The sequence below is a fragment of the Arvicanthis niloticus genome, chromosome 2, assembly GCF_011762505.2.
Source record: "Arvicanthis niloticus isolate mArvNil1 chromosome 2, mArvNil1.pat.X, whole genome shotgun sequence".
NCBI classification, from domain to species: Eukaryota; Metazoa; Chordata; class Mammalia; order Rodentia; family Muridae; genus Arvicanthis; species Arvicanthis niloticus.
The window spans coordinates 136068568-136092776 of record NC_047659.1 but is presented as its reverse complement, the minus strand read 5'-3'; the positions used below and the strand labels follow the sequence as shown (position 1 = coordinate 136092776).

Below are 24209 nucleotides of genomic sequence, written 5' to 3'. Positions count from 1 at the left end.
TGTGTAGCCCTGGCTGTCCTGGAACTCACTCTGTAGACCAGGCTGGCCTCCAACTCAGAAATCCACCTGCCTCTGAGATTTTTTTCTGTAAGTTCTGTGACCCGGGAGAGTCCTGTCTAATACAATTACATGTATTATTTATTTATGTAGTTTGAAAGATTTATTTTTTATTTACTTTTTGTATGTGAGCACATTGTAGCTGTCTTCAGAGACACCAGAAGAGGGCATCAGATCCCATTTCAGATGGTTGTGAGCCACCATGTTGTTGCTGGGAATTGAACTTAGGACCTCTGGAAGAGCAGTCAGTGCTCTTAACCACTGAGCCATCTCTCCAGCCCCACATATATTTATTATTTATTTATTTATTTATTTATAGACATCAAATGTTCTGACCTTTTTCTTCAGAGGTACTACATTTTGTTTTATACTTTAAGAGGTCTTCAGTTCAGAGTTAGACATTTTTTTCCCTACAAGGTTCTTCGACTACTTTTGTTTGTTCATTTTGTGACAGTCATTCAGACCTTGCAACATTAATCCTTAGGACAATTTTTTTTTCTTTTCAATGGCCTTGAACTCACCAGGTGGCTGAGGATGCCCTGAGTTCCTGATCCATCTACCTGTACTTCCCACGTGCTGGGATTACAGGAATGTGCCCCACACAGCTCCTCTGAAGATTTCATACCATCCTTTTTGTTTGTTTGTTTAAATTTTTGATCCACAGGACTGAAGAATGGCTCATCTGTTAAGGGGACATGTATCCTGTCACAATAATTTAACCACCACCACCACCACCACCACAATCATCACCATCATCCTGAGGCTGGATTGATGGCATGAGGTTAAGAGCATTGGGAGCTTGTCCCGAGTGTTGGGGTTCATGAGTTGCTCCACAAACCACACAAACACCAATCTCTGTCAGACTGGGATGGTTTATTGAATGCACACCCTAATACTAATCTGTTCAAGGAGTAGCTCAGAATTATAGCTCAGGCTACAACATCAAACATTTCTCAGGGCAGGCTTATAAAGGAAAAAAGGAAGTCCTGCCCAGTGGTCAGCCATTTTGGATATAACAGTTTATAGTGATCTTTAATTTGATGAGTCCTACGTAAAGCTTTGTGGAATTTCCTAAGATTAACAAACCCCACACAGAACATAACAGGGTATGTGGTCAGTATCTGCTCTGAATCAAGTTATATTTCTTTGTCAATAACTGGCAGGCATATTACAGCAACAATATGAAATAGCCAGCAGGCATGGAACTAATGGCTACAGCTATGCTGGGGGAGGGGGCAGACCTCAACACAGAGGATCTAGTTTTGATTCCTAGCACCTGTGTGGCTGCTCACACCCATAACTTTACAGCGGATCCAACATCTTCTTCTAGCCTCTGCTGGTATCAGTTAAAACATGTGCAGGCAAAACAATGCTCAAACACATACATAAAAATATATAATCTACTAAAAAAGTTAATTCTTGGGGTCTGGAAAGATGGCTCAGTGGTTAAGAGTACTTGTTCTTCTAAAGGGCTTGGGACTGATTGCCAGCACCTATAGGGGGGCTCACAACCATCTCAGGGGACCCAACACCGTATTCTTGTTGTGCCCACTCAGAAAGCATTAGAGAACTCCAGAAGACTACTGAAGAGCTCAATCTTGGGCTCACCGCTGACCCTGATACAGCAGGATAAGAGGGTGAAGCCCTAAGTCCAGTTTCAAACAGCATTTATAGAGGCAAGCAAGCAAGGGGTTTTTCAATTTTGTACATATCTGATGGGGGGAGGGGGACACTATTATGCCCTTTAAAATGATTGGCTGGTGCTGGGAACCAAACCATAAACTTAACTTCTGCTTTCCTCCTGATTGGTAGTTGTTAGGGAATGACTTGGAAACTAGTGTCAGGGGCAGGCTTGTTGGTTAGCTAGAGTTCAACCTTAGGTCAGGTTCTAAGATGGAGCCTGAACCCAAGATGGAGTTGGTCTGGTCTCTTAAGGTGATGTGTGTGTGTGTGTGTGTGTGTGTGTGTGTGTGTGTGTGTGTATGGAGAGAGAGACACACACACAAACACACACACACACAGAGAGAGAGAGAGAGAGAGAGAGAGAGAGAGAGAGAGAGAGAGAGAACTCACACAATCTTGGAGTGTTTTCTGTAGATCAGCAAGACTGGAGATTTTTTTTTTTGCCAATGGTAATTTTTCAAGCACCTACTGTGCACTCAGAACTGTGAGGGTCCTGGGACATCATTTGATCATTAGTGTGACTGGAGGAAGAAATGCTAGGGAGAAGCCAGGTATGGTGGGATATACCTTAGATTCCACTCAAGGAGACCAAGAGTTCCAGGTCATTCTTGGCTATTTAGTGAGCTCTCTATCAGTCTGAGTTATGTAAGATCTTGTCAAAAGACAAATAAAAGAGGAAACACACAGGAGACTATCAGTAAAGCACCAGTCTGGGCCGGGCAGTGGTGGTCCCAGCACTTGGGAGGCAGAGGCAGGCAGATTTCTGAGTTCGAGGCCAGCCTGGTCTACAGAGTGAGTTCCAAGACAGCCAGGGCTACACAGAGAAACCCTGTCTCTAAAAACCAAAAAATAAAAATAAAAAAGGCACCAGTCTGGATGTTTCTGGGATGGTAGCTCTCTAGAACTGATCTTGGGTAGATCTAGAATATAATGGTGTTATCAGGGAGGTCTAGGGCAGGGTCTCTTTAGAGGATGTAGGTCACCTTGGGACTGTGTTATCCCTGACCACTATGTGTTATGCTGTGCTCTGTATTGTTCTTTTCTTTAAATTTTCTTTTACTTATGTTATGTGTATGAGTGTTTTGCCTGCATGTATGTCTGTGTAGCATGTGCATTCAGTGCCTATAGAATCCAAAAGATGGTATCAGATGCCCCTGAACCTAGAGTTATAGATAGTGGGTTCTGGGAATCGAGCCAGGGTCTATAGAAGAGCAACCAGTGCTCCTAACCACTGAACCATCTCATCAGCCCCATACTCTGTACTTTCTGGCCAGGTGTGATGTGATGGCTGCTCTGGGCTTGTTACACAAAATTGCCCAGAGGGATGGATGGAACCTTCTGTAAACATGAGCCAAATAATGGAACCAGCTGTGGAGAGTTGGGAGCCACCATGTGGGTGCTGGGAACCCAGCTGGATCTTCTTTAGGAGTAAGTGCTTTTCATCACTCAGTTCTCTTACCATCGCCACATCATAACTTCTAAACGGTTACAATTACTCACCAAGCCCAGGTGTGAGGCCACATGCCTTTAATCCCAACACTTGGGAGCTGCATTTGAAGACCAGACTGGCTTGAATTTACAGAGATCTTTTCTGCCTCTGCTTTGTGAGTGTTGAGATTAAGGGTGTGTACTTCCACAGTGGGCCACAGTTAGTGAAACCTTTAGCTTCTCCCCCATATCTACGGTCCCAACACCCTACTAACACATCTCCCCATTTCTTCCCCATAGATGTCCCCACTTGAAATCACCCCGGTCCCCTGGTCTAAGGAGCCACCTCACTAAGTAGGTCTCTGGTCTTCTCCCAAGTTGACTAGCCAGCCAGTCCTTGCAGAACCCTAAGGTGATCATCCCATTTCCTGTTGACAGCTTGCTGGTTGCTTCTCTCCAGAACATGAGCCTGCTGTGGATCTGGTGTTTGCTCAAGTTTCCAATGACAGTTGCACTGGCCTCTGCAGTTCTAGAAAACAGTCTGCCAAGACTGTAGTTGTTAAGGATTGTTCAACAATGTTGCCTGTCCTACATGCTACAGTTGTTACTTCCTTTTCCTTTTTTGAGACAAGATTTTATGTAGCCAAGGCTGGCCTTTAACTCACTTTTGTAGCAAGGCCCTCCCTCCTCCATTAACTTTGTTGTTTTGTTTGTTCTTTTTTGTTGTTGTTGTTGTTTTCGAGACAGGGTTTCTCTGTGTATCTCTGGCTGTCCTGGAACTCATTCTGTAGACCAGGCTAGCCTCGAACTCAGAAATCCGCCTGTCTCTGCCTCCCAAGTGCTGGGAGTTTGTTCATTTTCAAGACAGTGTTTTCTCTGTGTAGCTCCAGTTATCCCGCAGACCAGGCTGGCCTCAAACTCAGAGATCTACTTGCCTCTGCTTCATAGTGGGGAGATTAAAGGTGTGCACTACCATGTCTGGTTAGCCTTTTTAGAGAAAGTGAACAAACTCCATGGAAGAAATGGAAAAAGAACAAAAAAATACTACAAACTCAGGACAACCTGAAGATGTAATACTGTTCTCTTTGAGAACTACCCTAAACCAAGGAATTGTGCTTGATCCAGGCACACAGCAGCTCTGGGAATGCCTGGTGCTGAGACCAAATCTTTTAAATTCAGACTCCATTTTAAAGACTTTGACTTCAGGTAAACTAACAGGCTGGTACCTAGCATTAGTTTCCAAGTTACCCCCCAACAAAACCCCGAGCCTAGCTCCAGTCTCTAGGCTCACCCCCAACAAGACCTGCATCTCCAGGTTACACCTCCAACAAGACCAGCATTTCCAGGTTATTACCCCAACAGATCCACACCCCCAGGTTAGGAGCCCACCCTTGGCCGGATGACCACCAATGCAGAGGGGAGCCAGAAGTTAAGTTTATGATATGACTCCCAGCACCAGCCAATTGTGTTAAAGGCCACAGTAGTGCTCCAATCAGATGCTTGCACATTCACACACCCCCATTCCCCACCCCACACACCGACCCTCACTTCTCTTGTTGCTTATTATAAAGTCTTGCTCCAGTAGATATTCAGGACTCATCACCCAACCATCCTGCATGATGCTGGTGCGCTCGAAGGGCCTGAGCTAGATAAATAACATAAAAAAGCTCTATTGTGATTGTATGGATTGGCTCCTGTCTGTTTTTTGGGGATCACTAATATTTCCCTGGCAGTACAGTGCTTTCTAGTGAGTTTGTTTTCTTCTGTATATAGAGACTACCAGTTTTCAGTTTTTTTCCAAGGTCCACAAACTTTTTTTTTTTTTTTTTTTTTTTTTTTAATTTTGTGGCTGGTTCTCACTGTGTAGTCCTGGGTGAGCCTGAAACCAGGCTGACTTTGAACTCAGAGATCTGCCCTCCTCTGCCTCTCCAGTGCTGGGATTAAAGGTATGTGCTGCCATGCCCGGACTGGGTTTGTTTTTATGTAAAAAAATAATTTGGATATTAGGCATAGTGGTACACACCTATAATCCTAGCGATTGAGAGATGGAGGCAGGAGGATCATCTAGTTCTTAACTTGTGGATCTTAGCCCCTTTGGGGCCGAAGAACCCTTTCACAGGGGTGGGATATGGCTATTCTGCATATCAGATATTTACATTACCATTCACAACAGTAGCAAAATCACAGTTATGAAGTAACCACAAAAATAATCTTATGGTTGGGGTGGGGTCACCACAACATAAGGAACTGTGTTAAAGGATCACAGCATTAGGAAGGTTGAGAACCATTGCCCTTAGAGAAACAGGCCAGCTTGGGCGGCATAGTAAAACTTTGTGCAAACAAACCAAAAATAAAGAATAAAAATTATGCTGGGGGATGGTAGCACATGCACTCTGGAGGCAGAGGTGTGAGGATGTCTGTGAGTCTGAAGCCAGCAGTGGTGTACAGAGGGAGTTCCAGGAGAGCCAGGGCTACACAGTGAAATGGGTGGGGGGAGTTAATTATTTTAAGCTGGCTGTGGTGGCACATACCTTTAATTCCAGCACCCAGGAGGCAGAGGTATTCTGATGTCTCTGAATTTGAGGCCAGCCAGAACTAAATAATAAGACCTGGTTTCAAACCAAACCAAACCACCCCCCCCCCCCCAAACAAAAACAAAAACAAAAACAAAAAAATCCCCCAAACCAAAAACCCATCAAAATTTATTATTTTGTGTGTAAATATGCACATTTTACCTAGTGGGCATCTTCACTGCCCTGCACTGTATATATCTGTGTGTTGCTTACTTAGCACTGCGTTGGTTGGGAACTGGAAGGATGGGCTGGTTTTGGTACTGGAACTCAGTGTCACTGAATTATACAAGAAGCAAACTAAGGAGACCTGATTCAGATAAGAGTCCCCCAAGGTCTGGACAAGTCAGAGGAGGGTCTGACAGCATCATGAATTCATGCAACGTCAGTCACAGTGCCTTGGCAAGGAGGCTGGGCTGTTAGGCATATTTTTTTTTTTTTTGTTTGTTTTGTTTTGTTTTTCTTCTTGTTTTCCCAGACAGGCTTTCTGTCTGTAGCCCTGGCTGTCCAGGAACTTGAGAGATCTGCCTCTCTCTCTCTGCCTCTCCAAGGGCAGAGATTAAAAAGTCTGTCCACCACCTAGCTAAGGTTTTTTGTTTGTTTGTTTTGTACTTTTGGGGTAGGGATGGAACCCAAAGTCTTGGGTATCTAGCTATGACGTCTACCTAGGTGCTTTGACCGCAGGCATTACTTAAACTGCAGAGGATGCCAGTGTTCTCATAACCTCTGACAAGGATCTCATCTTTCTATTTCTAAAGACCTGTCTCCCTGCCTCCCATACAGGCTGCTACAGGGCTGGAGGGATGGCTAATCAGTTAAGAGTACTTAGCACTCTCGAAGAGGACCTATCTTACAACTGCCGGTAACTCCTGCACCAGGCAGGAAGTGATAGCACTGGACTCCGTGGACACCTGAGCTCAGGGGCTCATACCTACGACCCTCCACCCCCTGCGACGTCCCCCCTCCCAAGAAAGAAAAATTAAGAAAAACACTAAGGCAAGAAAACCCAAGAGGGAGAATAAAAAAGCTACAGGACGAGTGGAGATAGAGCTCAGTGGTAGAAGTTTGCTTCAATCCCCAGGACCACACTAAACAAACCCACACCAGCCTCTTGTCCACAGAAACACACTCAGTTTAGAGCTGCGTGAAAGCAACCAGAAGGCGCTTGTGCTTGTCTGTTTTAGGCTCAGACTTCATTTACTGTGATTTCCCCAGTAGCATGTAAACGCTGTGAGGGCAGGGACTTGTACAGCCTCACTGTATTCTCAGCTTCTGACCTTGCACACAGTAGCAGGTTGACAGATGTTAGCATAGGGAAGAAGGAGTGACTGTAGGAAGGTAACCTAAAGCCGGGAAAAGAAAGGAAGTTAGGCCTGCTCCTGGGAAACTACAACTCCCAGCATGCCTCGGACCCAACGCAGCCGTGCCCGGCCCCTATTGCTCTTGCGTGCCTAGAGAGCGCATGCTGGACGCGGCGCCCGCTGGGACTTGTGGTTCCTGCCGCGGTGTGGGGGGTGGGGCCGGCATGGAGGCGGGCGGGGGCCGGGGGCGGGCGCGGCCCCTCCCCCGTCACTTCCTGCCGGGCTGCGGGCGCCGAGCGGCTCTTCAGCGTTTGCGCTGGCTGTCGTCGCGTCTGTGTGCGCTCCCCCTTCTTCTGACCCCCGGCCCGGCGGCGCCCGCCTTCTCCGCGGCCACTCCGCCTCTTCCCTCCCCCGGTCCCTTTTTCCTCGCCCTCTTCTCTTGCTTCTTCCCCTCCTCGCCGCCGCCCAAGACCGCCGGCCCCGGGACGAGCTCTGGGGAAGCAGCCAGGTAAAGCGGCCGGGCCGGGTCGGGCCGCGGAAGGACCCACGCAGGCACGGCGTCAGCGGGAGGTGGGCGGCGGGTGGGCTAGGCCTCGCTGGCGCGCGAGCTGCGGCCCAGGCCCGTCTCCGCCCGCGGGGCCTTCCCGGAGGAGGCGGGCCCTCCGCGCCGCTCGTGGGCCCTGTGCCGGAGTTAACGCGGGGGGCGCGGGCAGGGGCTGGGTCGGTCCGGAGGCTCCCAGGTTTCGGCGCTGTGCAGTTTTGCGGTCACTGCCGAGCCGCGGGATAAGGTGCTAATTTTCGGCTCTGCCCCCTTCGCAAGTCACTTCATACTCTTTGTGTCTCTGTTGTGAGGGGGAGAAAGGAGGGGGAAGAGTATTATTCCTGTCCCATCCCCGTTCCTGCCTCTTGAGGCTGTGAAGTTGCAGTAAAATGGGGCGTGTAAAGCGCTTATCAGTGTGCCAGACCCACATCGTGTCCCAATAAGACGCGTAATTTATTAACGTGATATGAAGGTATAATTTAGGGTGCAGACTGGACAGAAGTTGACCTACCTTTCCATCAGGGTTTCCTCCGAGGCAGAAAAATCCCGCGTGCCCACTGCCAGTGCCTGGGCATTGTGCTTGTTTGGCACCAGAGAGGGGCGCGCGCTTAATGGGGACACTGTAGCGGACAGGGTATGGATGTAAAGCCATCCTTTCTGTAGAACCAGCTACGGGGATTTCACCGGCTCCCCTAGGATCTGCAACCTGTCCCATGTTTCTGTGCCACCAGCCGGAATCTTATTGTCACTACTTTTTATGAGAAAGTTGTTGGCATAAGCTCCCATTGGGTTCAGCAGACCTTTCTGGAGCCCTCTTGTGTGTCAGGCTCTGGAAGTGGAGTATGCAAAGATGCAAAAACCGTGCTTTACTGGTCCGCCTAGCCCACCCGCTGCCGCTCTTCGCTTTCTTTAGCTGAGCTTCGATTTCACTCCCGGGGCCCTAGTTATCCATTAGTTTCCCTTAAACTCTGACCACACCTCCCTCCTTGTGGCAGTATTGCTGGTGTGAAGCTTTATTTTATTCCGTTTTGCGTTTTGCCCATTGTATTGTGTGCCTTTTTTAAGGTCACTGTTTTCAACTGTTTGTAGCTGTAATTCTGTTTGTTTGTTTGTTTGTTTATTTGTTTTTTTTTCAAGATGTGGTTTCACTGTGCAGCTCCGGCTGTCCTGGAACTTGCTCTGTAGATTAGGCTGGGTAGCTGTATAATTCTTGAGAATTGGTAGTGTTGAGAGAGATTTAAACTAGGATTTTGGCCTTTCAGGGATCTGTGCTTACCAAATGTAAGTTACATCACTACTTGTTGAAGTAAAAACTAAAAATACATTTGGGGAACGTGAGGGAGAAGTCTTGGCCATTCTGGTGAACTTTTAGGAGACTGTCTTTATTCTGACTCAGCCTTTCTCTATTTTCTTTAGTAAAATTAAGTACTTTTGTTTTTATTTTTGAGCGTTATACCAGCAGCTGTTGTGGAAGTCAGAGGACAACTTGGGAGATTCAGTAGGTTCCTAGACTCCTTCCTGAAAGCACTTGACAGACTGAGCCATCTCAAAACCTCATTTTTTTTTTTTAAATGTGTGCTTAGTGTCATAGGCACCACCTTCCTTAAAGATATGCAGCTCGTACAGGAGCAGATTTAGAAGAATAACACCGCTCATGTTTTCTGAGTGGAGGTGGGAGGTTAGCCTCTGGTGTCTTGTCTTCCTTGTCGACTCTTTACCTGTTTCCTGGAACAGTCTCTAAGCATTGCAGCTTTCCTCAGCTACCCATCTCTTCAGCCTATCGGCAGATTGCTTCAGGCAGTCAGTTTGTTTAGTAGATCGCACCTATCTCAGTATTGCAAGGCAGTGTCTGTGTTTTTCACATCTTCCTAATATTTTTGTAACAATCAGGAAATACGTTTCTAGCATAAATTGTTGAGTGAAACTTGCTCTGTAGACCAGGCTGGTCTTGAACAGAGATCGGCCTGCCTCTGCCTCCAGAGTGCTAGGATCAAAGGCGTGCAACATTTGCCTGTTTTTTAATTAGTCATCAATAGTTCAGGAACTGTTGGTTCAGTCCTTCAGGGGTAAGGCTGAAAAGTGGGAGTCCCCTAGAGGAGGGGAGTCCACAACCTCTGCAGCTGTTTTCCTGCTGCTGCATGTTAGTCACATGTCAGCCAAGAAGCCAGACCCCAAAAGAAAAAAAAGAGAGAGAGAGAGAGCTGTCAGTTCCAGTATACTAATAAATTTTATTTTATTAACAGTATAACATCAGCCTGAGGTGATCTAGTTAAAATGACTAAGATAATGATAGATTTAGGATTTGTTTCAAAACAAGCTAGCTTAAAGGAGGGAGTTCAAGAAGAAACGAGGCCGACAAGACCAACCTCAGCTATGAGTTAATAATTGTCAAAGCTAGGTGAGCAAATACACAGTGCCCTCTATAGCATTCAACTTTAATACTTAAAAAAGAACTCCAGGTTCTCTAGCACAGCCTTAAAATATCACTGTGCTGGGTCTATCATAATTTGTGACATGGCAAAGGATATGCTTGGCATGGTTTGCAGGATTGTTTGTTTAGGGACTGTTCAAAGACACACAGCCAGACATTATACACACACACACACACACACACACACACACACACACACAGAGAGAGAGAGAGAGAGAGAGAGAGAGACACAGAGAGAGACAGAGAGACAGAGACAGAGAGACAGAGACAGACAGACACAGACAGACAGACACAGACAGACACACACAGACAGAGACACAGACAGACACACACACACACACACACACACAGAGACAGAGACACAGACAGACAGACACAGAGAAAGAGGGAGACAGAGACAGTCTAAATTTGAGGTCTTCATCTGCTTTCTCAGGGAAGCCCATGGGCAAGTGGGAGGAAAATTGTAGGAGTCAGAGGGGATGGAGGACTAAGCAGGGTGGGTGTAGGCTCATAGAGACAGAAGCTGCAGGCACGGCATGGGGCCTACGTGGTCTTGCACTGGGTTTTTTGCAGATGTGTTGTAGCTGTTAGCTTGTTTTTATAAGCCTCCTGACTGTGGGAGAAGTTTTGTCTCTGACTTTTGCCAGCTCTTGGGACTCATTGTCCTCCTGTGGGATCGTCTTGTCCATCGTTGTGAGGGCGTTTGTCTTATTTTATTCTATCTTGTTTTGTTTTGTTTGGTTGTTGTCTCTTGGAGGCCTGCTGTCTCCTGAAGGGAGGTTCTGGAGGTGACAGAAGGTGTGGAGGGGAGTTAGGATTGGAGGGAAGGAAAGCTGTGGTTAGGTTGTACTGTATGAAAGAAGAGTTCATTTTCCTTAAACAAATATAAGCTAACAACAAGATGACTCTGTCTAGAACAGAACAAAAAGGGAAAATAAACAAAACTTGTCTTCTAAAAAAAAAAAAACCCCAGGCTGTAGTCCTAGCCATTAGGGAAGCTGAGGCAGCTGCTTGCACAGCTGTGACCAGAGAGACCCTGTCTCAGAGTAAAAGAAACTAGCTCAGTGGCGGGGCACTTGTCAGACATGAACAAGGCTGCAGGTTTAATCTCTCTACTGCAGCCCCCCCACTCCCCAAAGTGTGGTTGAATTGCTGCCTGAAGGGTTTACAAACAGATTGGTTGAATGCTAAGAACCTTAGCACTGTGGACAGGATGCAACTCCAGGTTAGAGACTGGTATTTCCCTTGTCTAAAAGCAAAGGTCTCGCAGGGCAGTGGGGCACACGCCTTTAATCCCGGCACTTGGGAGGCAGGGGCAGGTGGATTTCTGAGTTTGAGGCTAGCCTGGTCTACAGAATGAGTTCCAGGACAGCCAGGGCTACACTGAGAAACCCTGCCTATACCCCCCCCCCCCAAAAAAAAGCAAAGGTCTCTTAGATGTGATTGACAAGTATGTTGTAAATGTTTGCTGCTGTTGCTCAATTTTCTCTATAACTTTGTTCTTTCTCCCCTCAGAGCTTGGTCAGTACAGTGCCAGTGTTCTGTGGTTTCAGTTGTTCCAGCCTTCGTGATGGGAGGGGGCTGTCTCTTTACATTAATTTAGGAGCTTGTCCTTAATCCCAGAATTTATGTCTAAGAAGGAATAAAACATTTAAGAACAATGGTCTTTCCCCATTAGGCTTAAAGTAAAACTTCGGAGTACTTAGCATTTTATAATACTTGTATTCTTTTCAAGATAGAGATTCTCTTAAGGTGCATCCAGAAAGCTCATTTATATACAAACGTGGATCTGACTCTTGGGTCCCCGGAGTCCCTAGTCTGAAGGCCAAGCCAGAGCAGAGCATTATTCCTGCTGTAATCATGGCAGATCAGACAGCAAGAACCTGTGGGCACCTTTCCTCGAGGTTCTTTACCCAGACTCGAGAACAGAGTGTTTTCAGAGTTGACCTGCTCAGTTCCCAGGCTGTGGGTTTTTGAAAAACAAAACTTTAAGTTTTGTCTTGTACAGTCTGACTGCTCTCCTCACGGTCCCTCCCAGCTGGGGTGTTAGGACCTCCAAATGGGCCATCTTTTTTTTTTTTTTTTTTTTTTTTTTAAAGGTTTTTCGAGACAGGGTTTCTCTGTGTAGCCCTGGCTGTCCTGTAACTCACTCTGTAGACCAGGCTGGCCTCGAACTCAGAAATCCACCTGCCTCTGCCTCCCAATTGTTGGGATTAAAGGAGTGTGCCACCACCGCTCGGCAGATGGGCCATCTTAAGTGACACTCACTGTTGCTCCCCTCAGATGACAGCTTTTGGAGTTGCTTGCAAAGTGTTCTTTTAGCCTGAAGTTGTAGAGATGTCAGATTATTGACAGGATTTTTGTGACTTGTTTCACATGAGGCCTGTAAAGGATGAAGTGTTTGTGGAATTTTCTGTGTTTTTTGTTTTTAACAAAAGAAAAAAACATATTTCTAGGATCCCAGCTGTAGTGCTTACTCTGCTCTAAGATACAGATGTTGCAAACTAAAGGGCAAACGTGAGAAGACCTGTGAGTTGCTATGGTTACTTTCTCCCAACATTTTATTACAAAGTTTTAAACACATACCAAAGTTTTGGAATTTTCATCCTGGCCCCTTTAAGTACCACCTCCTTTACCATATTGCTGAGCCCACTTGCACTGGCATGCTTGTCTGTCTCCCATCGTCAGTCCAGTTTTTGATGCATTTAGCAGTTGTTGCAGCACCAGGTGATGTTCACTAAGGACTGTTAACTTAGTTCTTCTGCTTGCTGAGGTGGTCCTAGGGCCTTGCCTAAAATAGCCAAAAGTGACATCACCAGCTGTCAAGGTTGATTTTACTTTATTTTTTAGTTTTTTTCTTTTTGAGATAGGGTCTCACTTGGTAGCTTTGGCTGTCCTGGAACCCAACATGTATATCATGCTAGCCTCCAAGTCCTAGTGAGCCACCTGCTTCTGCCTCTTGAGTTGCTGGCTGGGATTAAAGCTGTGTACAGCCATGACCAGCCCAGATCTTTTTTAAAAGGCAAGAGCTTTGTTGACTTTTACTTTCAGTTATCCTTTGACTGAAAACTCTCTACTTTTAAAGTGAATTGTCTGTTAAACATTCTCACTAGGGTAATGTTGACCAAGTCTTTTGTTCTCACCTGAAGAGGAGATGGTAGGAGTAGAAGCAGTTCCATGGGGCTCAGCAGAGCATCCAGATGACAGCTGGGATATCTGTCTTCTCTACAGCTCAGTGCTCTGAACTAAAAACCACTGTGAACTATTTTCAAGGGAGTAAAAGACAATTACTGCCCAGTAGCCTAAGTTATTTTTGAATATTTTCATTCTCACAGTAGTGACAAGATTGATTTAAAAGTGATGTCACCTTGTGCAGCTCCATGGTATCTGTGTTGTCACATGTGTTCCTTTATATGTTAAGATTATATATGGAAAGCAAAGATAGAAAGCTTGGTGGCACATACTTTTGATCCCAGCATTTAGGAGTCAGAGGCAAGCAGATCTCTGAGTTTCAGGCCAGCCTGGTTGTACAGTGAGGGCTACAGAGACACTGAACCACCTTCTCTCGCCCCCAAATAATTATCGGGTAGAGTTATTTGATGCAGAAAAGGAATCCAAAAGGTTATGTTTATATAAGAAATGAAAGCTGTCTGTTACTGAACTCTAGACCAAGGGTGTCGCATGCCTTTAATCCCAGTACTCAGGAGGTAGAGGCAGAAGGATTTCTGAGTTAGGCTGCTAGCCTGGTCTACAGTGTACGTGCAGAATCAGCATTCTTTTTCTTCATTTAGTGCCTTAGCTCTCAGCAGACAGATCTCTAACAGTAGTGGTGAGCTCAGCATTGCAGACAGTGAAGGTTTTCTCTGCAGCAGTCTACAGGAGCCTTATCTCCCTGACTACTTGTAGCCTGTCATCAAGATAAGGGTCATGGCACCTCTCTGGGTAGAGTTGGTAAATTGGGCAACAGAGAATTGTAGGCTCTAAGCTTAATCTGCCTTCACTGAGTATGTTATCCTCTGACACAGGGGCCCAGGATTCTATACATTACAGCATGAGCAAATAGCATCCCATTTCTAACAGGGAATTCTGCAAAAACATGAAACCTATACTTTAGTTAATTTGACTTATGGAAAGCATGGATTTCAGGCCAAGCATAGAAACCAAGCCTGTAATCCCAGTACCTAGAAGGTGGAGACAGGAGGACCAGGATTTCAAGGCTAGTTTTGACTACAAAGCAAGTATAAGACTGATCTACACTCTTTGAAACCTGTTTCCTCCAACTATCCCCCCCCAAAAAAAAAAAAAACATGGAAAAATTAAACAAGATCTGAGGAGATCACAAGGCCTGCCCCTGAGGGAAGGAATTAATAACTTGAGCAGTTATCCCAGAATAGACCCCTTTCTAATTCCCTTGTGTTGGATGAGACATAGCCAGCCATTCCATTTGATTTCACACTAGTCTCCTGAATGTCATCCCACCTCAGTAGCAGCTCACAGCCAAAGGCAGTGGATACGGCCGGTCAGACTCTTAGAACCAGCCATGTGGGACACATGGCTATAAGGAGAACCAGAGGCTTGTTCAGGCCATTAGAAATTCAAAGGAAGTAAGAGAAATTATTCAGGAAGCAGTTTAACCCTGAACTACTAAATTAGCCAGGCTCTTAGGGACAGATTAGAAAAAAAGAGCAGCAGACATTGACCTCAGAAAGTTCACTGGGATTGGAGATCTCCCCCTAAGAGCCTCCCAAAGAAAGTTAATTGGAAAAAAGAAAGTCTCTGGTTTTTTGCTTCTTTGTTATTTTGTTTGTTTTTTGAGACAAGGTTTTTCCATGTAGCGCTGGCAAGTCACTTTGTAGACCAGGTTGGCCTCAAACTCAGAGATTCTCCTGCTTCTGCCTCCCAAGTGCTGGGATTAAAGGTGTGTGCACCTCCCCACCCCCTGCCTTTTGTTTTGTTGTTTGTTTGAGACTCAGTCTCACTATGTAGCCCTGGCTGTCTTGGAACTCACTCTTGAACTCAGAGATCTCCCTGCTTTGCCTTCTAAGAATTAAAGGTGTGTGACACTATGCCTGGCTGAAAGTAAGTTTTTGAGCAACACTTTTGACTATAGTCAATAAATATTTTTTAAACAAACTTCATAGTGACAGATTACAGTTGAGGAGTTGTCTGGTGTTCTTGAAGGAAGGTTGTAACATGGCCCTCTCCCTGCTTAGCATTGTCACCTGTCCTCACAGCCAGGGAGCTTTCTGTTGCCATATGTCTCTTTCAGTAACCAGGGCAATGTTTTTTGTTTTTTGTTTTTTTTAAGATTTATTTTATTTATATGAGTACACTGTAGCTGTCTTCAGACATACCAGAAGAGGGCATCAGATCCTATTACAGATGGTTTTGAGCCACCATGTGGTTGCTGGGAATTGAACTCAGGACCTCTGGAAGAGCAGTCAGTGTTAGTGAGTGCTCTTAACCGCTGAGCCATCTCTCCAGCCCGGCAATGTTTATTATGATGATTTATTACTAAGTAAATACTGCGTGGCTGGATGTGGTGGCATATGGCTCCAACCTTAGCATTAAGGCAAGAGGATTGGTTTGAGTTTGAAGCGAGGTTGGGATACACAGGGAGAGGAAGACCCTATCTCTCCAAAAAGAGGTGGATGTGGTGACATATGCTTGGGAAGCAGAGGCAGGTGAATCTCTGTGAGTTTGTGGCCAGCCTAGTCTACCTAGTGAGACTGTGTCTTCAAAACGAAGTAAGCAAGCATATATTGTATTTGCTGTGTAGCTCAGGCTGGCCTTGAATCAGTGATCCTTTTCCTTACATCTCTGGAACATTGCAATTACAGATATTCACTTCTGACTGAAAATCTGTGTGCATGTTTGCATGTGTGCTTGCGGATACCAGAGGTCAACCTTTGGCTCCATCTACCTTTCTTTTTCCCTTCTCTTCTCTTCTCTTCTCTTCTTTTCTCTTTCTTTCTTTCTTTCTTTCTTTCTTTCTTTTTTAAAAAAACATGTATGTATTCATTACTTAGAAATACTTTATTGGAATATTTTGGATAAAACTTAAGTATTTTTTTTTTTTTTTGTTTTTTTGAGACAGGGTTTCTCTGTGTAGCCCGGGCTGTCCTGGAACTCACTCTGTAGACCAGGCTGGCCTCGAACTCAGAAATCCGCCTGCCTCTGCCTCCCAAGTGCTGGGATTAAAGGTGTGCGCCACCACTGCCCGGCCTAAAACTAAGTATTTTTAAGACAAAATAAATGTAAATCAGTATTGTCTATTGTGAGGTTATAGTATGTGACCCTGAATTCACAGTCAAGTGATCGCTGGCTTAGTGTCTAGGAGTATCTGAGAGTCCAGTGCAGGGTCTGCCACAACACCCAGGTTAAGTCTACCTGGGACTTAAGTGTGCATAGTAATGATAGCTTCACACACAGACTCCATTAAAGATAGAAGGTTTTAGACTGCCCAGATTCAGACAGAGCTTATGTTTCATGAAAGCAAGATACAGAGCAACCAGAACAAAGGGCTCTATTATTATTATTATATATGTTCTAGTTTTACTTATTTTATGTTATGAGTGTTGTGCCTATATGTATGTCTATACACCACGAACATGCCTAGTACCTGTGGAGGCCAAAAAAGGGCATTGGAGCCCTTCAATTAGAGTTATAGTTGGCTATCAGTGTGTGTGTTCTGGAAACTCATCCAGGTCCTCTGGAAGAGCAGCCTGTGCTTTTTAACTCCTGAGCCAGCTCTCCAGCCTCATCCTTATTATTTCAAAATTCTTTTTGTGTTTGTGTGTCCCTGAATGCACCTGTACTGTGTGCATGTAGAGGTCAGAGGATGACTTGTGGGAATCAGTTTTCTATTCCATGTATGTCTCAGGGCTTGAGCTCAGGCCTTCAGGTGGTTAATGCCCCTTACGACAAGTTTAGCCATTTCTCTGGCCCCCAAGCCCAACCATGTTTGTTTGTTTGTTTATAAACAGGTCTTTGCGTATCCCTGGCTGTCCTAGAATTTGCTGTGTAGACCAGACTGGCTTCAAACTCTGATCTGCCTTCCCCACTGTATTTTTTTTTTAAGACAGAATCACTGTTCTGAAGCTCACTGATAAGGCTGATAGGCTAGCAAGCCCTAGGCACCTACCTGGCTCTGTCTACTTACTGTGCTGAGCTTTCTTTAAAAAGTGTGTGTTTGTATGTGTACATTGTGTGCATTGTGTGTATGTACCTGTGTGTGCATATCTGCCACAGCACACATGTGGAAGTCAAAATACAACTTGTGGTAGTTACTATGTGAGTCCTGGGTATTGAACTCAGTGTGTCTGTCAGGCTTGCTGGTTTCCCCCAAGGCAGTCCCCTCCCCAGCCTTTTCACATGGTTTCTAAGGATGAACCTAGGTCCTCCTCATGTTTGCATGACAGTCACTTTACTGACTGAGCATCTGTCTCTGTAGCTCCCAGACTGAAAAACCTGCTACGCACATTTTTTTATTTTCAGATTAGAATTGTTGGTATTTTACTATTTAGAGAAAGAACTTGAGGTGTAAAGATAGAAAAGAAAAAGAAGCAAGCTTGTAACTTGACTTGTGGAATTTAGTCAGTGAACAGTAGTTTTCTATTGTCTATGAAAGCTGTCTAAAGACAGACTGAAGTAATCCAAACCTGCAGAAAACACACAAGTGCAAGACAAGGAACTCTAGCTGATAGTCACTGCAACTTTTTCCTTTTTTCTTTTTTTAATTTAATCTTATATCCTATAGACTAATATGTAGAAATGCCTTTTCAGTAATTTTTCTGTATAATTGCCTTTGTTTTTTTTTGGTTTTTTCGAGACAGGGTTTCTTTGTGTAGTCCTGGTTTTGTTTTTATTAAACATAGCAAAGACAGTTATAATCAGATGGTGGGCCTATAAGTTGAGGGAGGTGGCTCACAAGTTTGAAAATCGGGCCATGTGGTTGGGTGGTGCATGAGGCCAGTCCCTTCAGTGCCACTCTCTTGTCAGGAAGCGATTGCCGTGTGCATGTCCCTGTGAGGTTGAAGGCAGTTGTATCTATGGTAGCTTCTAGGGTGCACTGCATGATGCCATGCTGATGTCACATTTACAAACTTCTGCCTATGGATTCTAGGGTCCCCAAATTGAGCAATTCAGGAGAGCAGATGTACCCTAGTAAATTACTGCCTTTCATTCTGCAGGAGTCTCCCACCTCCCACTCCCCTAGATCCAGAGAAAACACTATTCCCAAAGAGTCCACCTTAAGGCACATAAAGTCTAGCTTTATAATGCTAGGTCTGCTTGTAACTGCTGATGCATTCCTCACTGACTTGTGAAGAATGACTTTTCTTTGTAACAGTAGAGAAATGGGAGATTATTTTATGCAGCTTGGACTTTTTTGATTGATTGATTGTTTGTTTTGTTTTTAAAGACAGGGTTTCTCTGTGTATGTAGCCTTGGCTGTTCTGGACTAGCTCTGCAGACCAGGCTGACCTGGAACCTACAGAGATCCACCTGCCTTTGCCTCCTGAGTGACTAACTTGAATTTCTTTATTTCTCTGGATTTAATTAGACAGTAATGAAGAAAACACTGTGGGGAGAGTGCACTGCCTTGGCTTTTAAGTTTCTTTTTTTTAAAAAAACTTTTTTTAGGGGCTATGTGGATATGTGGTGGTGCTTGTGTGGAGGTCAGGATAGTAGGAGTCAGTTCTCGTCTGTCTATCAGGTCCTAAGGGCCCAACTAGGGTAACCAGGCTTGCTGGCAAGAACTTTTACTTTCTGAGCCATCTTGGCAAACTAGCCATATTCATAAAGCATACAGACATAAGTGCTGCAGGTGTCACTAACCATAATTTGATCATGAGCATCTTAGTCACAAGAGCTTTGGTAGCTTGCTTGCTTTTTTGTTTTTCTTAGACAGGGTTTCTTTGTGTAGCCCTGGCTGTGCTGGATTTGTTCTATAGACCAGGCTGGCCTCAAACTCAGAGATCCACCTGCCTCTGCTACTATATCTGGCTTGATTTCTTTTTAAGTTATAAAAAGTTTATGTGTGTGTGGATGTTTGGCTGCATATATGTTTGTGTATCACATGCATGCTGTACCTGATGAGGATAGAAGAGGCCGTCAGATCCCCTGGAACTATAATTACAGCCAGTTGTGAGCTGCCTTGTGGGTGATGGGAGTGGAACCTGGGTCCTCTGCAAAGTAGACAGTGCTTTGAGCCATCTCTTCACCCACGTGTTTGCTGTTTGATTTTTTTAGGTTGCCTTTGTTCAACTTGTGCCAGACTCAGAGAACTCATTTTACATTGTCTCCTGTGCTAGGGCGAGTAGAGCTGGAATTCCAGCCCAGGTCCACAGCTTGTGATCATTCAGACAACTCTGGCAGTGTTGAGGAGTTCAGGCTGGGCTGTAGAGGGGCACTCTGAAGTGTGCTTGCTAGTAGTTTGCCTGGATGAGCTTTAAAAAAAAAAAAAAGGCACTGCTGGCCAGAGCTCTGAGGCTCTGAGGGAAGGGGCTTGTTTGTTTAATCATCCATTCCAGGGAATCTGACATCTATTTTCTGGTGCACATAAAGGAATATAAATTAAAATAAAGATGTAGTTTTTCATTTAATTTAGTGCTTTTGTGTTGTATATATGAATATGTATGCTGTAGTATGTATGTGGAGGTCAGAGGACAACTTGTGGGAACTGGTTCTTCTACCTTGTGGGACCTCAGTATTGAACTCAGGTCACTACCTTGTGTGACAAGTAGCTTAACCCTCCTGAGCCACCTTGCTGCCTCCTTTGAGAGATAGTAATTATTTTGACAGCAGACTATGTAGGGGTGTAGGGGAAGGGGTATGCAATAAGGAAACTAAAGCATAAAGAAATTTATACAAATCTCAGTGGATACATTTCTAAACTGAGTCTGGGTAAGGTTTTTCTTTCTGAAATATTATGCTACCAGGCCTCAGGATTCCCTTAGTATGTTTCTTGTTTACTGCTGAAATTGAGGCTTTGTTAAATTTCCTGTAATGTGCTTTGGGGAATCTGAGGCACAGAGACATTAATTCTAACTAAGAATTGGACACTTGCTTGAGTTGGGAGTGGAGTTGAAAACCCCACTCAGAAGCTTGTCTTGACTCGACGTTGCTGGGAGCTGCTGAGGGCAAGGCTGGTCTCTAGTAAGTGGAGCTCAGAAGCTGTTGTACATAAAGACTATGGTCAGTGCAGAGGGTTTCTAGTTAAATGGTGCCTGGTCACACAGTAGCATTCATTTTCTGAATTAAAAGCAGGTGAGCTTTGATGTGGAGCTCCGTTCCTTGGTAGTATGTTATGGAGCCTGGTTTTCAGAAATCACTAACATTCCGACTAGCTGTGTGTTCTGGTGGGCGTGAGAGTTCCTATGGTTTTAAAAGTTTAGACTTAAAAATACTTACTGTCTGACGAGAAGGCTTATTTGATAGGGAATCCTGGAAGGAGAGAACCTACTCCTGCAAGTTGTCTTCTGACCTCCATAGTTACACCTTGACGTGTGTTCTCGCGCTCGCTCTCCCTCCCTCCCTTTCCCCTTCTCCCCCTCTCTCCGTGTGTGTTCTTTCTCATACACACAAACACATGCACTTATGTGCTCTCTCTCACACATACACACAATAAAAGTGTATTTTATTTATAAAAATAACAGGGCTGTGGTGAGAGCTCAGTTGAGTAGAGTGAGTAGCATGAGGGAAGAAGTTTTACCCTCACTAAGCTGGCCTTGGTGCTTGGAGGTAGAGACAGATAGATCCCTGGGGTTTCCTGACTGAGTAGCCTTGCCTTTTTGGTGAATCTCAGCCAATGAGAGACCTATCATTCCTTATCAGGTAGATGGAACTTGAAGAACAACATCTGAGGTTGTCCTTTGTCTTCTCTATTCATGCTTATGTACATGCGTGTGTCCCCTATACCTGCACAAATGAAAATACTTGAATTTATTTTTATTAAGATAGAATTATGGACTGGAGAGATGGTTCAGTGGTTAAGAGCACTGACTGCTCTTCCAGAGGTCCTGAGTTCAATTCCCAGCAACCACATGGTGGCTCACAACTGTCTGTAATGGGGTCTGGTGCCCTCTTCTGGTGTGTCTGAAGAGAGCAATTGTGGTGTACTCATATGTATAAAATAAATAAATCTTTTTTTTTTTTTTTTTTAAAGATATAATTACATCATTTTCCCACTTGCCTTTTCTTCCTCCAGTCCCTCCCATGTCCACCCACCACTCACTCAAATTCATGGCCTCTTTTTCTTTGATATTGATACATGAACACACACACACACACCCACCCACCCTTCGGATATACCTGTTCAGGGCTGACCTTTTAGTGTTTGATAGCCAGTGAGGGAGGCTCATCCTTGGGGAAGACTGCTTCTGCTCTCAGCATTGTTAGTTCCTCGTGTTCTTTGTTTATGGGTGCTCTATGACTTTTTTCTCTTCCATGTTAATGCGTCTGTTGGGCAGTATTCTTTAGGAATCCATATTGTTAGGCATTGTGAGTGTGGCTTCCCTGTCATTTTTAGGAGACATGCTTTCACAGCAGACTTCCTGATTCTATGGCTCTTAAAATCATTATATCCCCTTTTCTCCTGTGGTGTACCCTGAGCCTCAGATGTTGGAGTTGTGTTGAGATGTATCAGCTGTGTTGGATCCCCCATGACAGTTGTGTTGTGCATTTTCATCAATTATGGTTTTCTGTTATGATCTCTGTTGCAAAGCAGTTTCTCTGGTGAGGATTGGGATCCACACTTACTTGTGGGTATGAGGATACGTGTTTGGAATGCAGTTAGGGATTATGCTGGTCTAGTAAAGTGGCAGTTGTAGGTTCTCATCAAAGATCCATGAACTCAATAGCCCCAGTAGTTTGCTAAAAGTTTCCAGTACCAGGCACGATCTCTCTCATCTTGTTTTTGTTTTACGTCTCACAGGAGATCTATTGATTACCTTTAAGGTATGAGTGCCACGGTTACACTTGTAGAGATAGCTCACCATCCGTTGGTCATTACTATAGCTCTTAGACTTTGCAGCTGGATAGAACTGTTGGCTGCTTCCTTCCCTTGACAGCTTACACAACCCCTTCCAGGACTGTTGAATTTAGTTTTAAAACTGTTGTAGGGGAGGGGAAATAAGAGCCTGGTAAGGTTTTAGGATAGAAAAGAAAATGAGATTTATGGGTAGGTAGGCTATTGGAAGTAAGCTTTTTTTTTTTTTTTTTTTTTTTTTTTTTTTTAAATATAAATAAAAAGACATAGAGTCCCTTTGTGTAGTCTTGGCAGTTCTAGAATTCACAGAGATCCTCCTGAGTGCTGGGATTAAGGGTGTGTACTACCATGCCTGGCCTTGGAATTCAATTTTTTTTTAATAGTTTTGTTTGGTGTGATGGTTTTTCTGAGGGGAACAATAAATGATGATTTCTTGTTTAGGAGGTGTGTTTTTATTTACATGCATTTATTTTATATGTATGAGTGTTTTACCTTCGTGTATATGTGTGTACCACATGCTTACCTGATCCCTATGGAGGCTGAAGAGAGTAGTATTAGATCTCCTGAAACTGGAGTTATGGATAGTTGTAAGATACCATGTGGTGCTAAAAATCTAACCTGGGTCCTCTGTGAGAGCTCTAAATTACTGAGTCATCTCTAGCTATCAGTTTCCAACATGTGGGTTTTGATCACTTTGAGGGGCAAATGACCCTTTCACAGGGTGGCTTAAGACCATGCGAAAACAGATATTTCTTTACATTACAATTCCTAACAGTAGCAAAATTAGTTATAAAATAGCAGTGAAATAATTTTGTGGTTGGGGGGGTCACCACAATATGAGGAACTGTATTAAAGGGTCACAACATTAGGGGGGGTTGAGAGCCACTGCTCTAGCCTTTAGGACGTTTTTTTGTTTGTTTTTGTTTGGGCCACTCAGTAGTTATACTTCTGTGCAGAAGACTCCTTTATGCCTTCGATTCTGGGCAAATGTGATGGGGACCACACTCAAGTACATAGTGGAATGTTTTGCAGTTGTTTGGTTATATTTCTTTCTTGTACAGTTACTATTGTACAGAAATATTCAGAACTGCTCTGGAACACTGGCTTGACATTGATCTTAAAGCAGTCATTTTAGAAATTATTATATAGGATGCATTGACACACATGTGTGCTCATGGCTTTTCTTGCTACAGATGTGTGTATTATGTTGAAGTCCATGGATTGTTTCCTGGGAAGGGAGGGGAAAGCAACAGTGAGAGGTGAGTTTTACTCTCAGAAAACTGAATTGCAACTGGAAAAAATGTCTCAGCAAATGTTCTTGGGCTAGAAAGGTGGCTTAGTGGTTAAGAGTGCTTCCTGTGCTTCCAGAGGGCCTAAATTGAGTTCCCCGAAAGACTGCTAGTTCACTGTCACCCCCAGTTCTACTCTAGGGATCTGATGCCTGCCCTTTTCCACTTTTGTGATCACCTGTTCTCAGGTGTACATCTCCACATGTAAACACATAGACACACATATAATTAAAAATAAAATAAACAAAATGTTTCTTTAGAATTGAGATCACGTCTACAAAGGGCAATGATATGTTGGTTATACAAAAACAGATACTATATTATGTTAATTAGTGAAAAATTAATTAGAAGTCTTCTCATGGGCAAGCAAGATGGCTCAATGGTTAAAAGTGCTTTCTGGGCAAGCCTGGTGACCTGATTTCAGTCCCTGAATCCCATGATAGAAAAAGAGAACCCATTCTTTTCTTTTTTTTTTTTAATTATTTATGTATATGAGTACACTGTAGCTGTCTTCATTTACACCAGAAGAGGGCATTGGGTCCCATTACAGATGGTTGTGAGCCATCATGTGGTTGCTGGGAATTGAACTCAGGACCTCTGGAAGAGCAGTCAGTGCTTCTAACCACTGGGCCACCAGCCTGAGAACCCATTCTTGGAAGTCAAATCACACGCACGCATGCACATGGACACTGCTGATTATTTTTAAGTGCTTATCTGAGCTTGGGACCACATGCCTGTGATTCTTAGCATGTAAGAAGTGAAGGCAGGATTATTACAACAAGACAAGCCTTGACTGTACAGTGAGTCTTCGTTTCAAAAAACAAAACAAGAGTCTGCTGTGGTGGTGAAGACTTTTCTCCCAGTGCTCAGGAAGCAGAGGGTAGCCTGACCGCTGTGAATTGGAGGCCATCCTGGTCTAC

The 24209-nt window shown here is 44.3% G+C and overlaps 1 protein-coding gene across 4 annotated transcripts in view; it reads left to right on the top strand.

The window, feature by feature from the left end:
* The first annotated feature begins 7275 nt into the window (after window positions 1-7275).
* Window positions 7276-24209, top strand: part of Stau1 (staufen double-stranded RNA binding protein 1) — a 42504-nt gene continuing 25570 nt past the window's right edge. Inside the window, exon 1 of one of the 4 annotated variants that reach the window (XM_034494832.2) lies at window positions 7276-7547. The gene's annotated coding sequence lies outside the window, so the exon portion shown is untranslated. The remainder of the gene's footprint in view (window positions 7548-24209) is intronic. The other 3 variants (XM_034494831.2, XM_034494829.2, XM_034494830.2) reach the window with 3 other exon arrangements.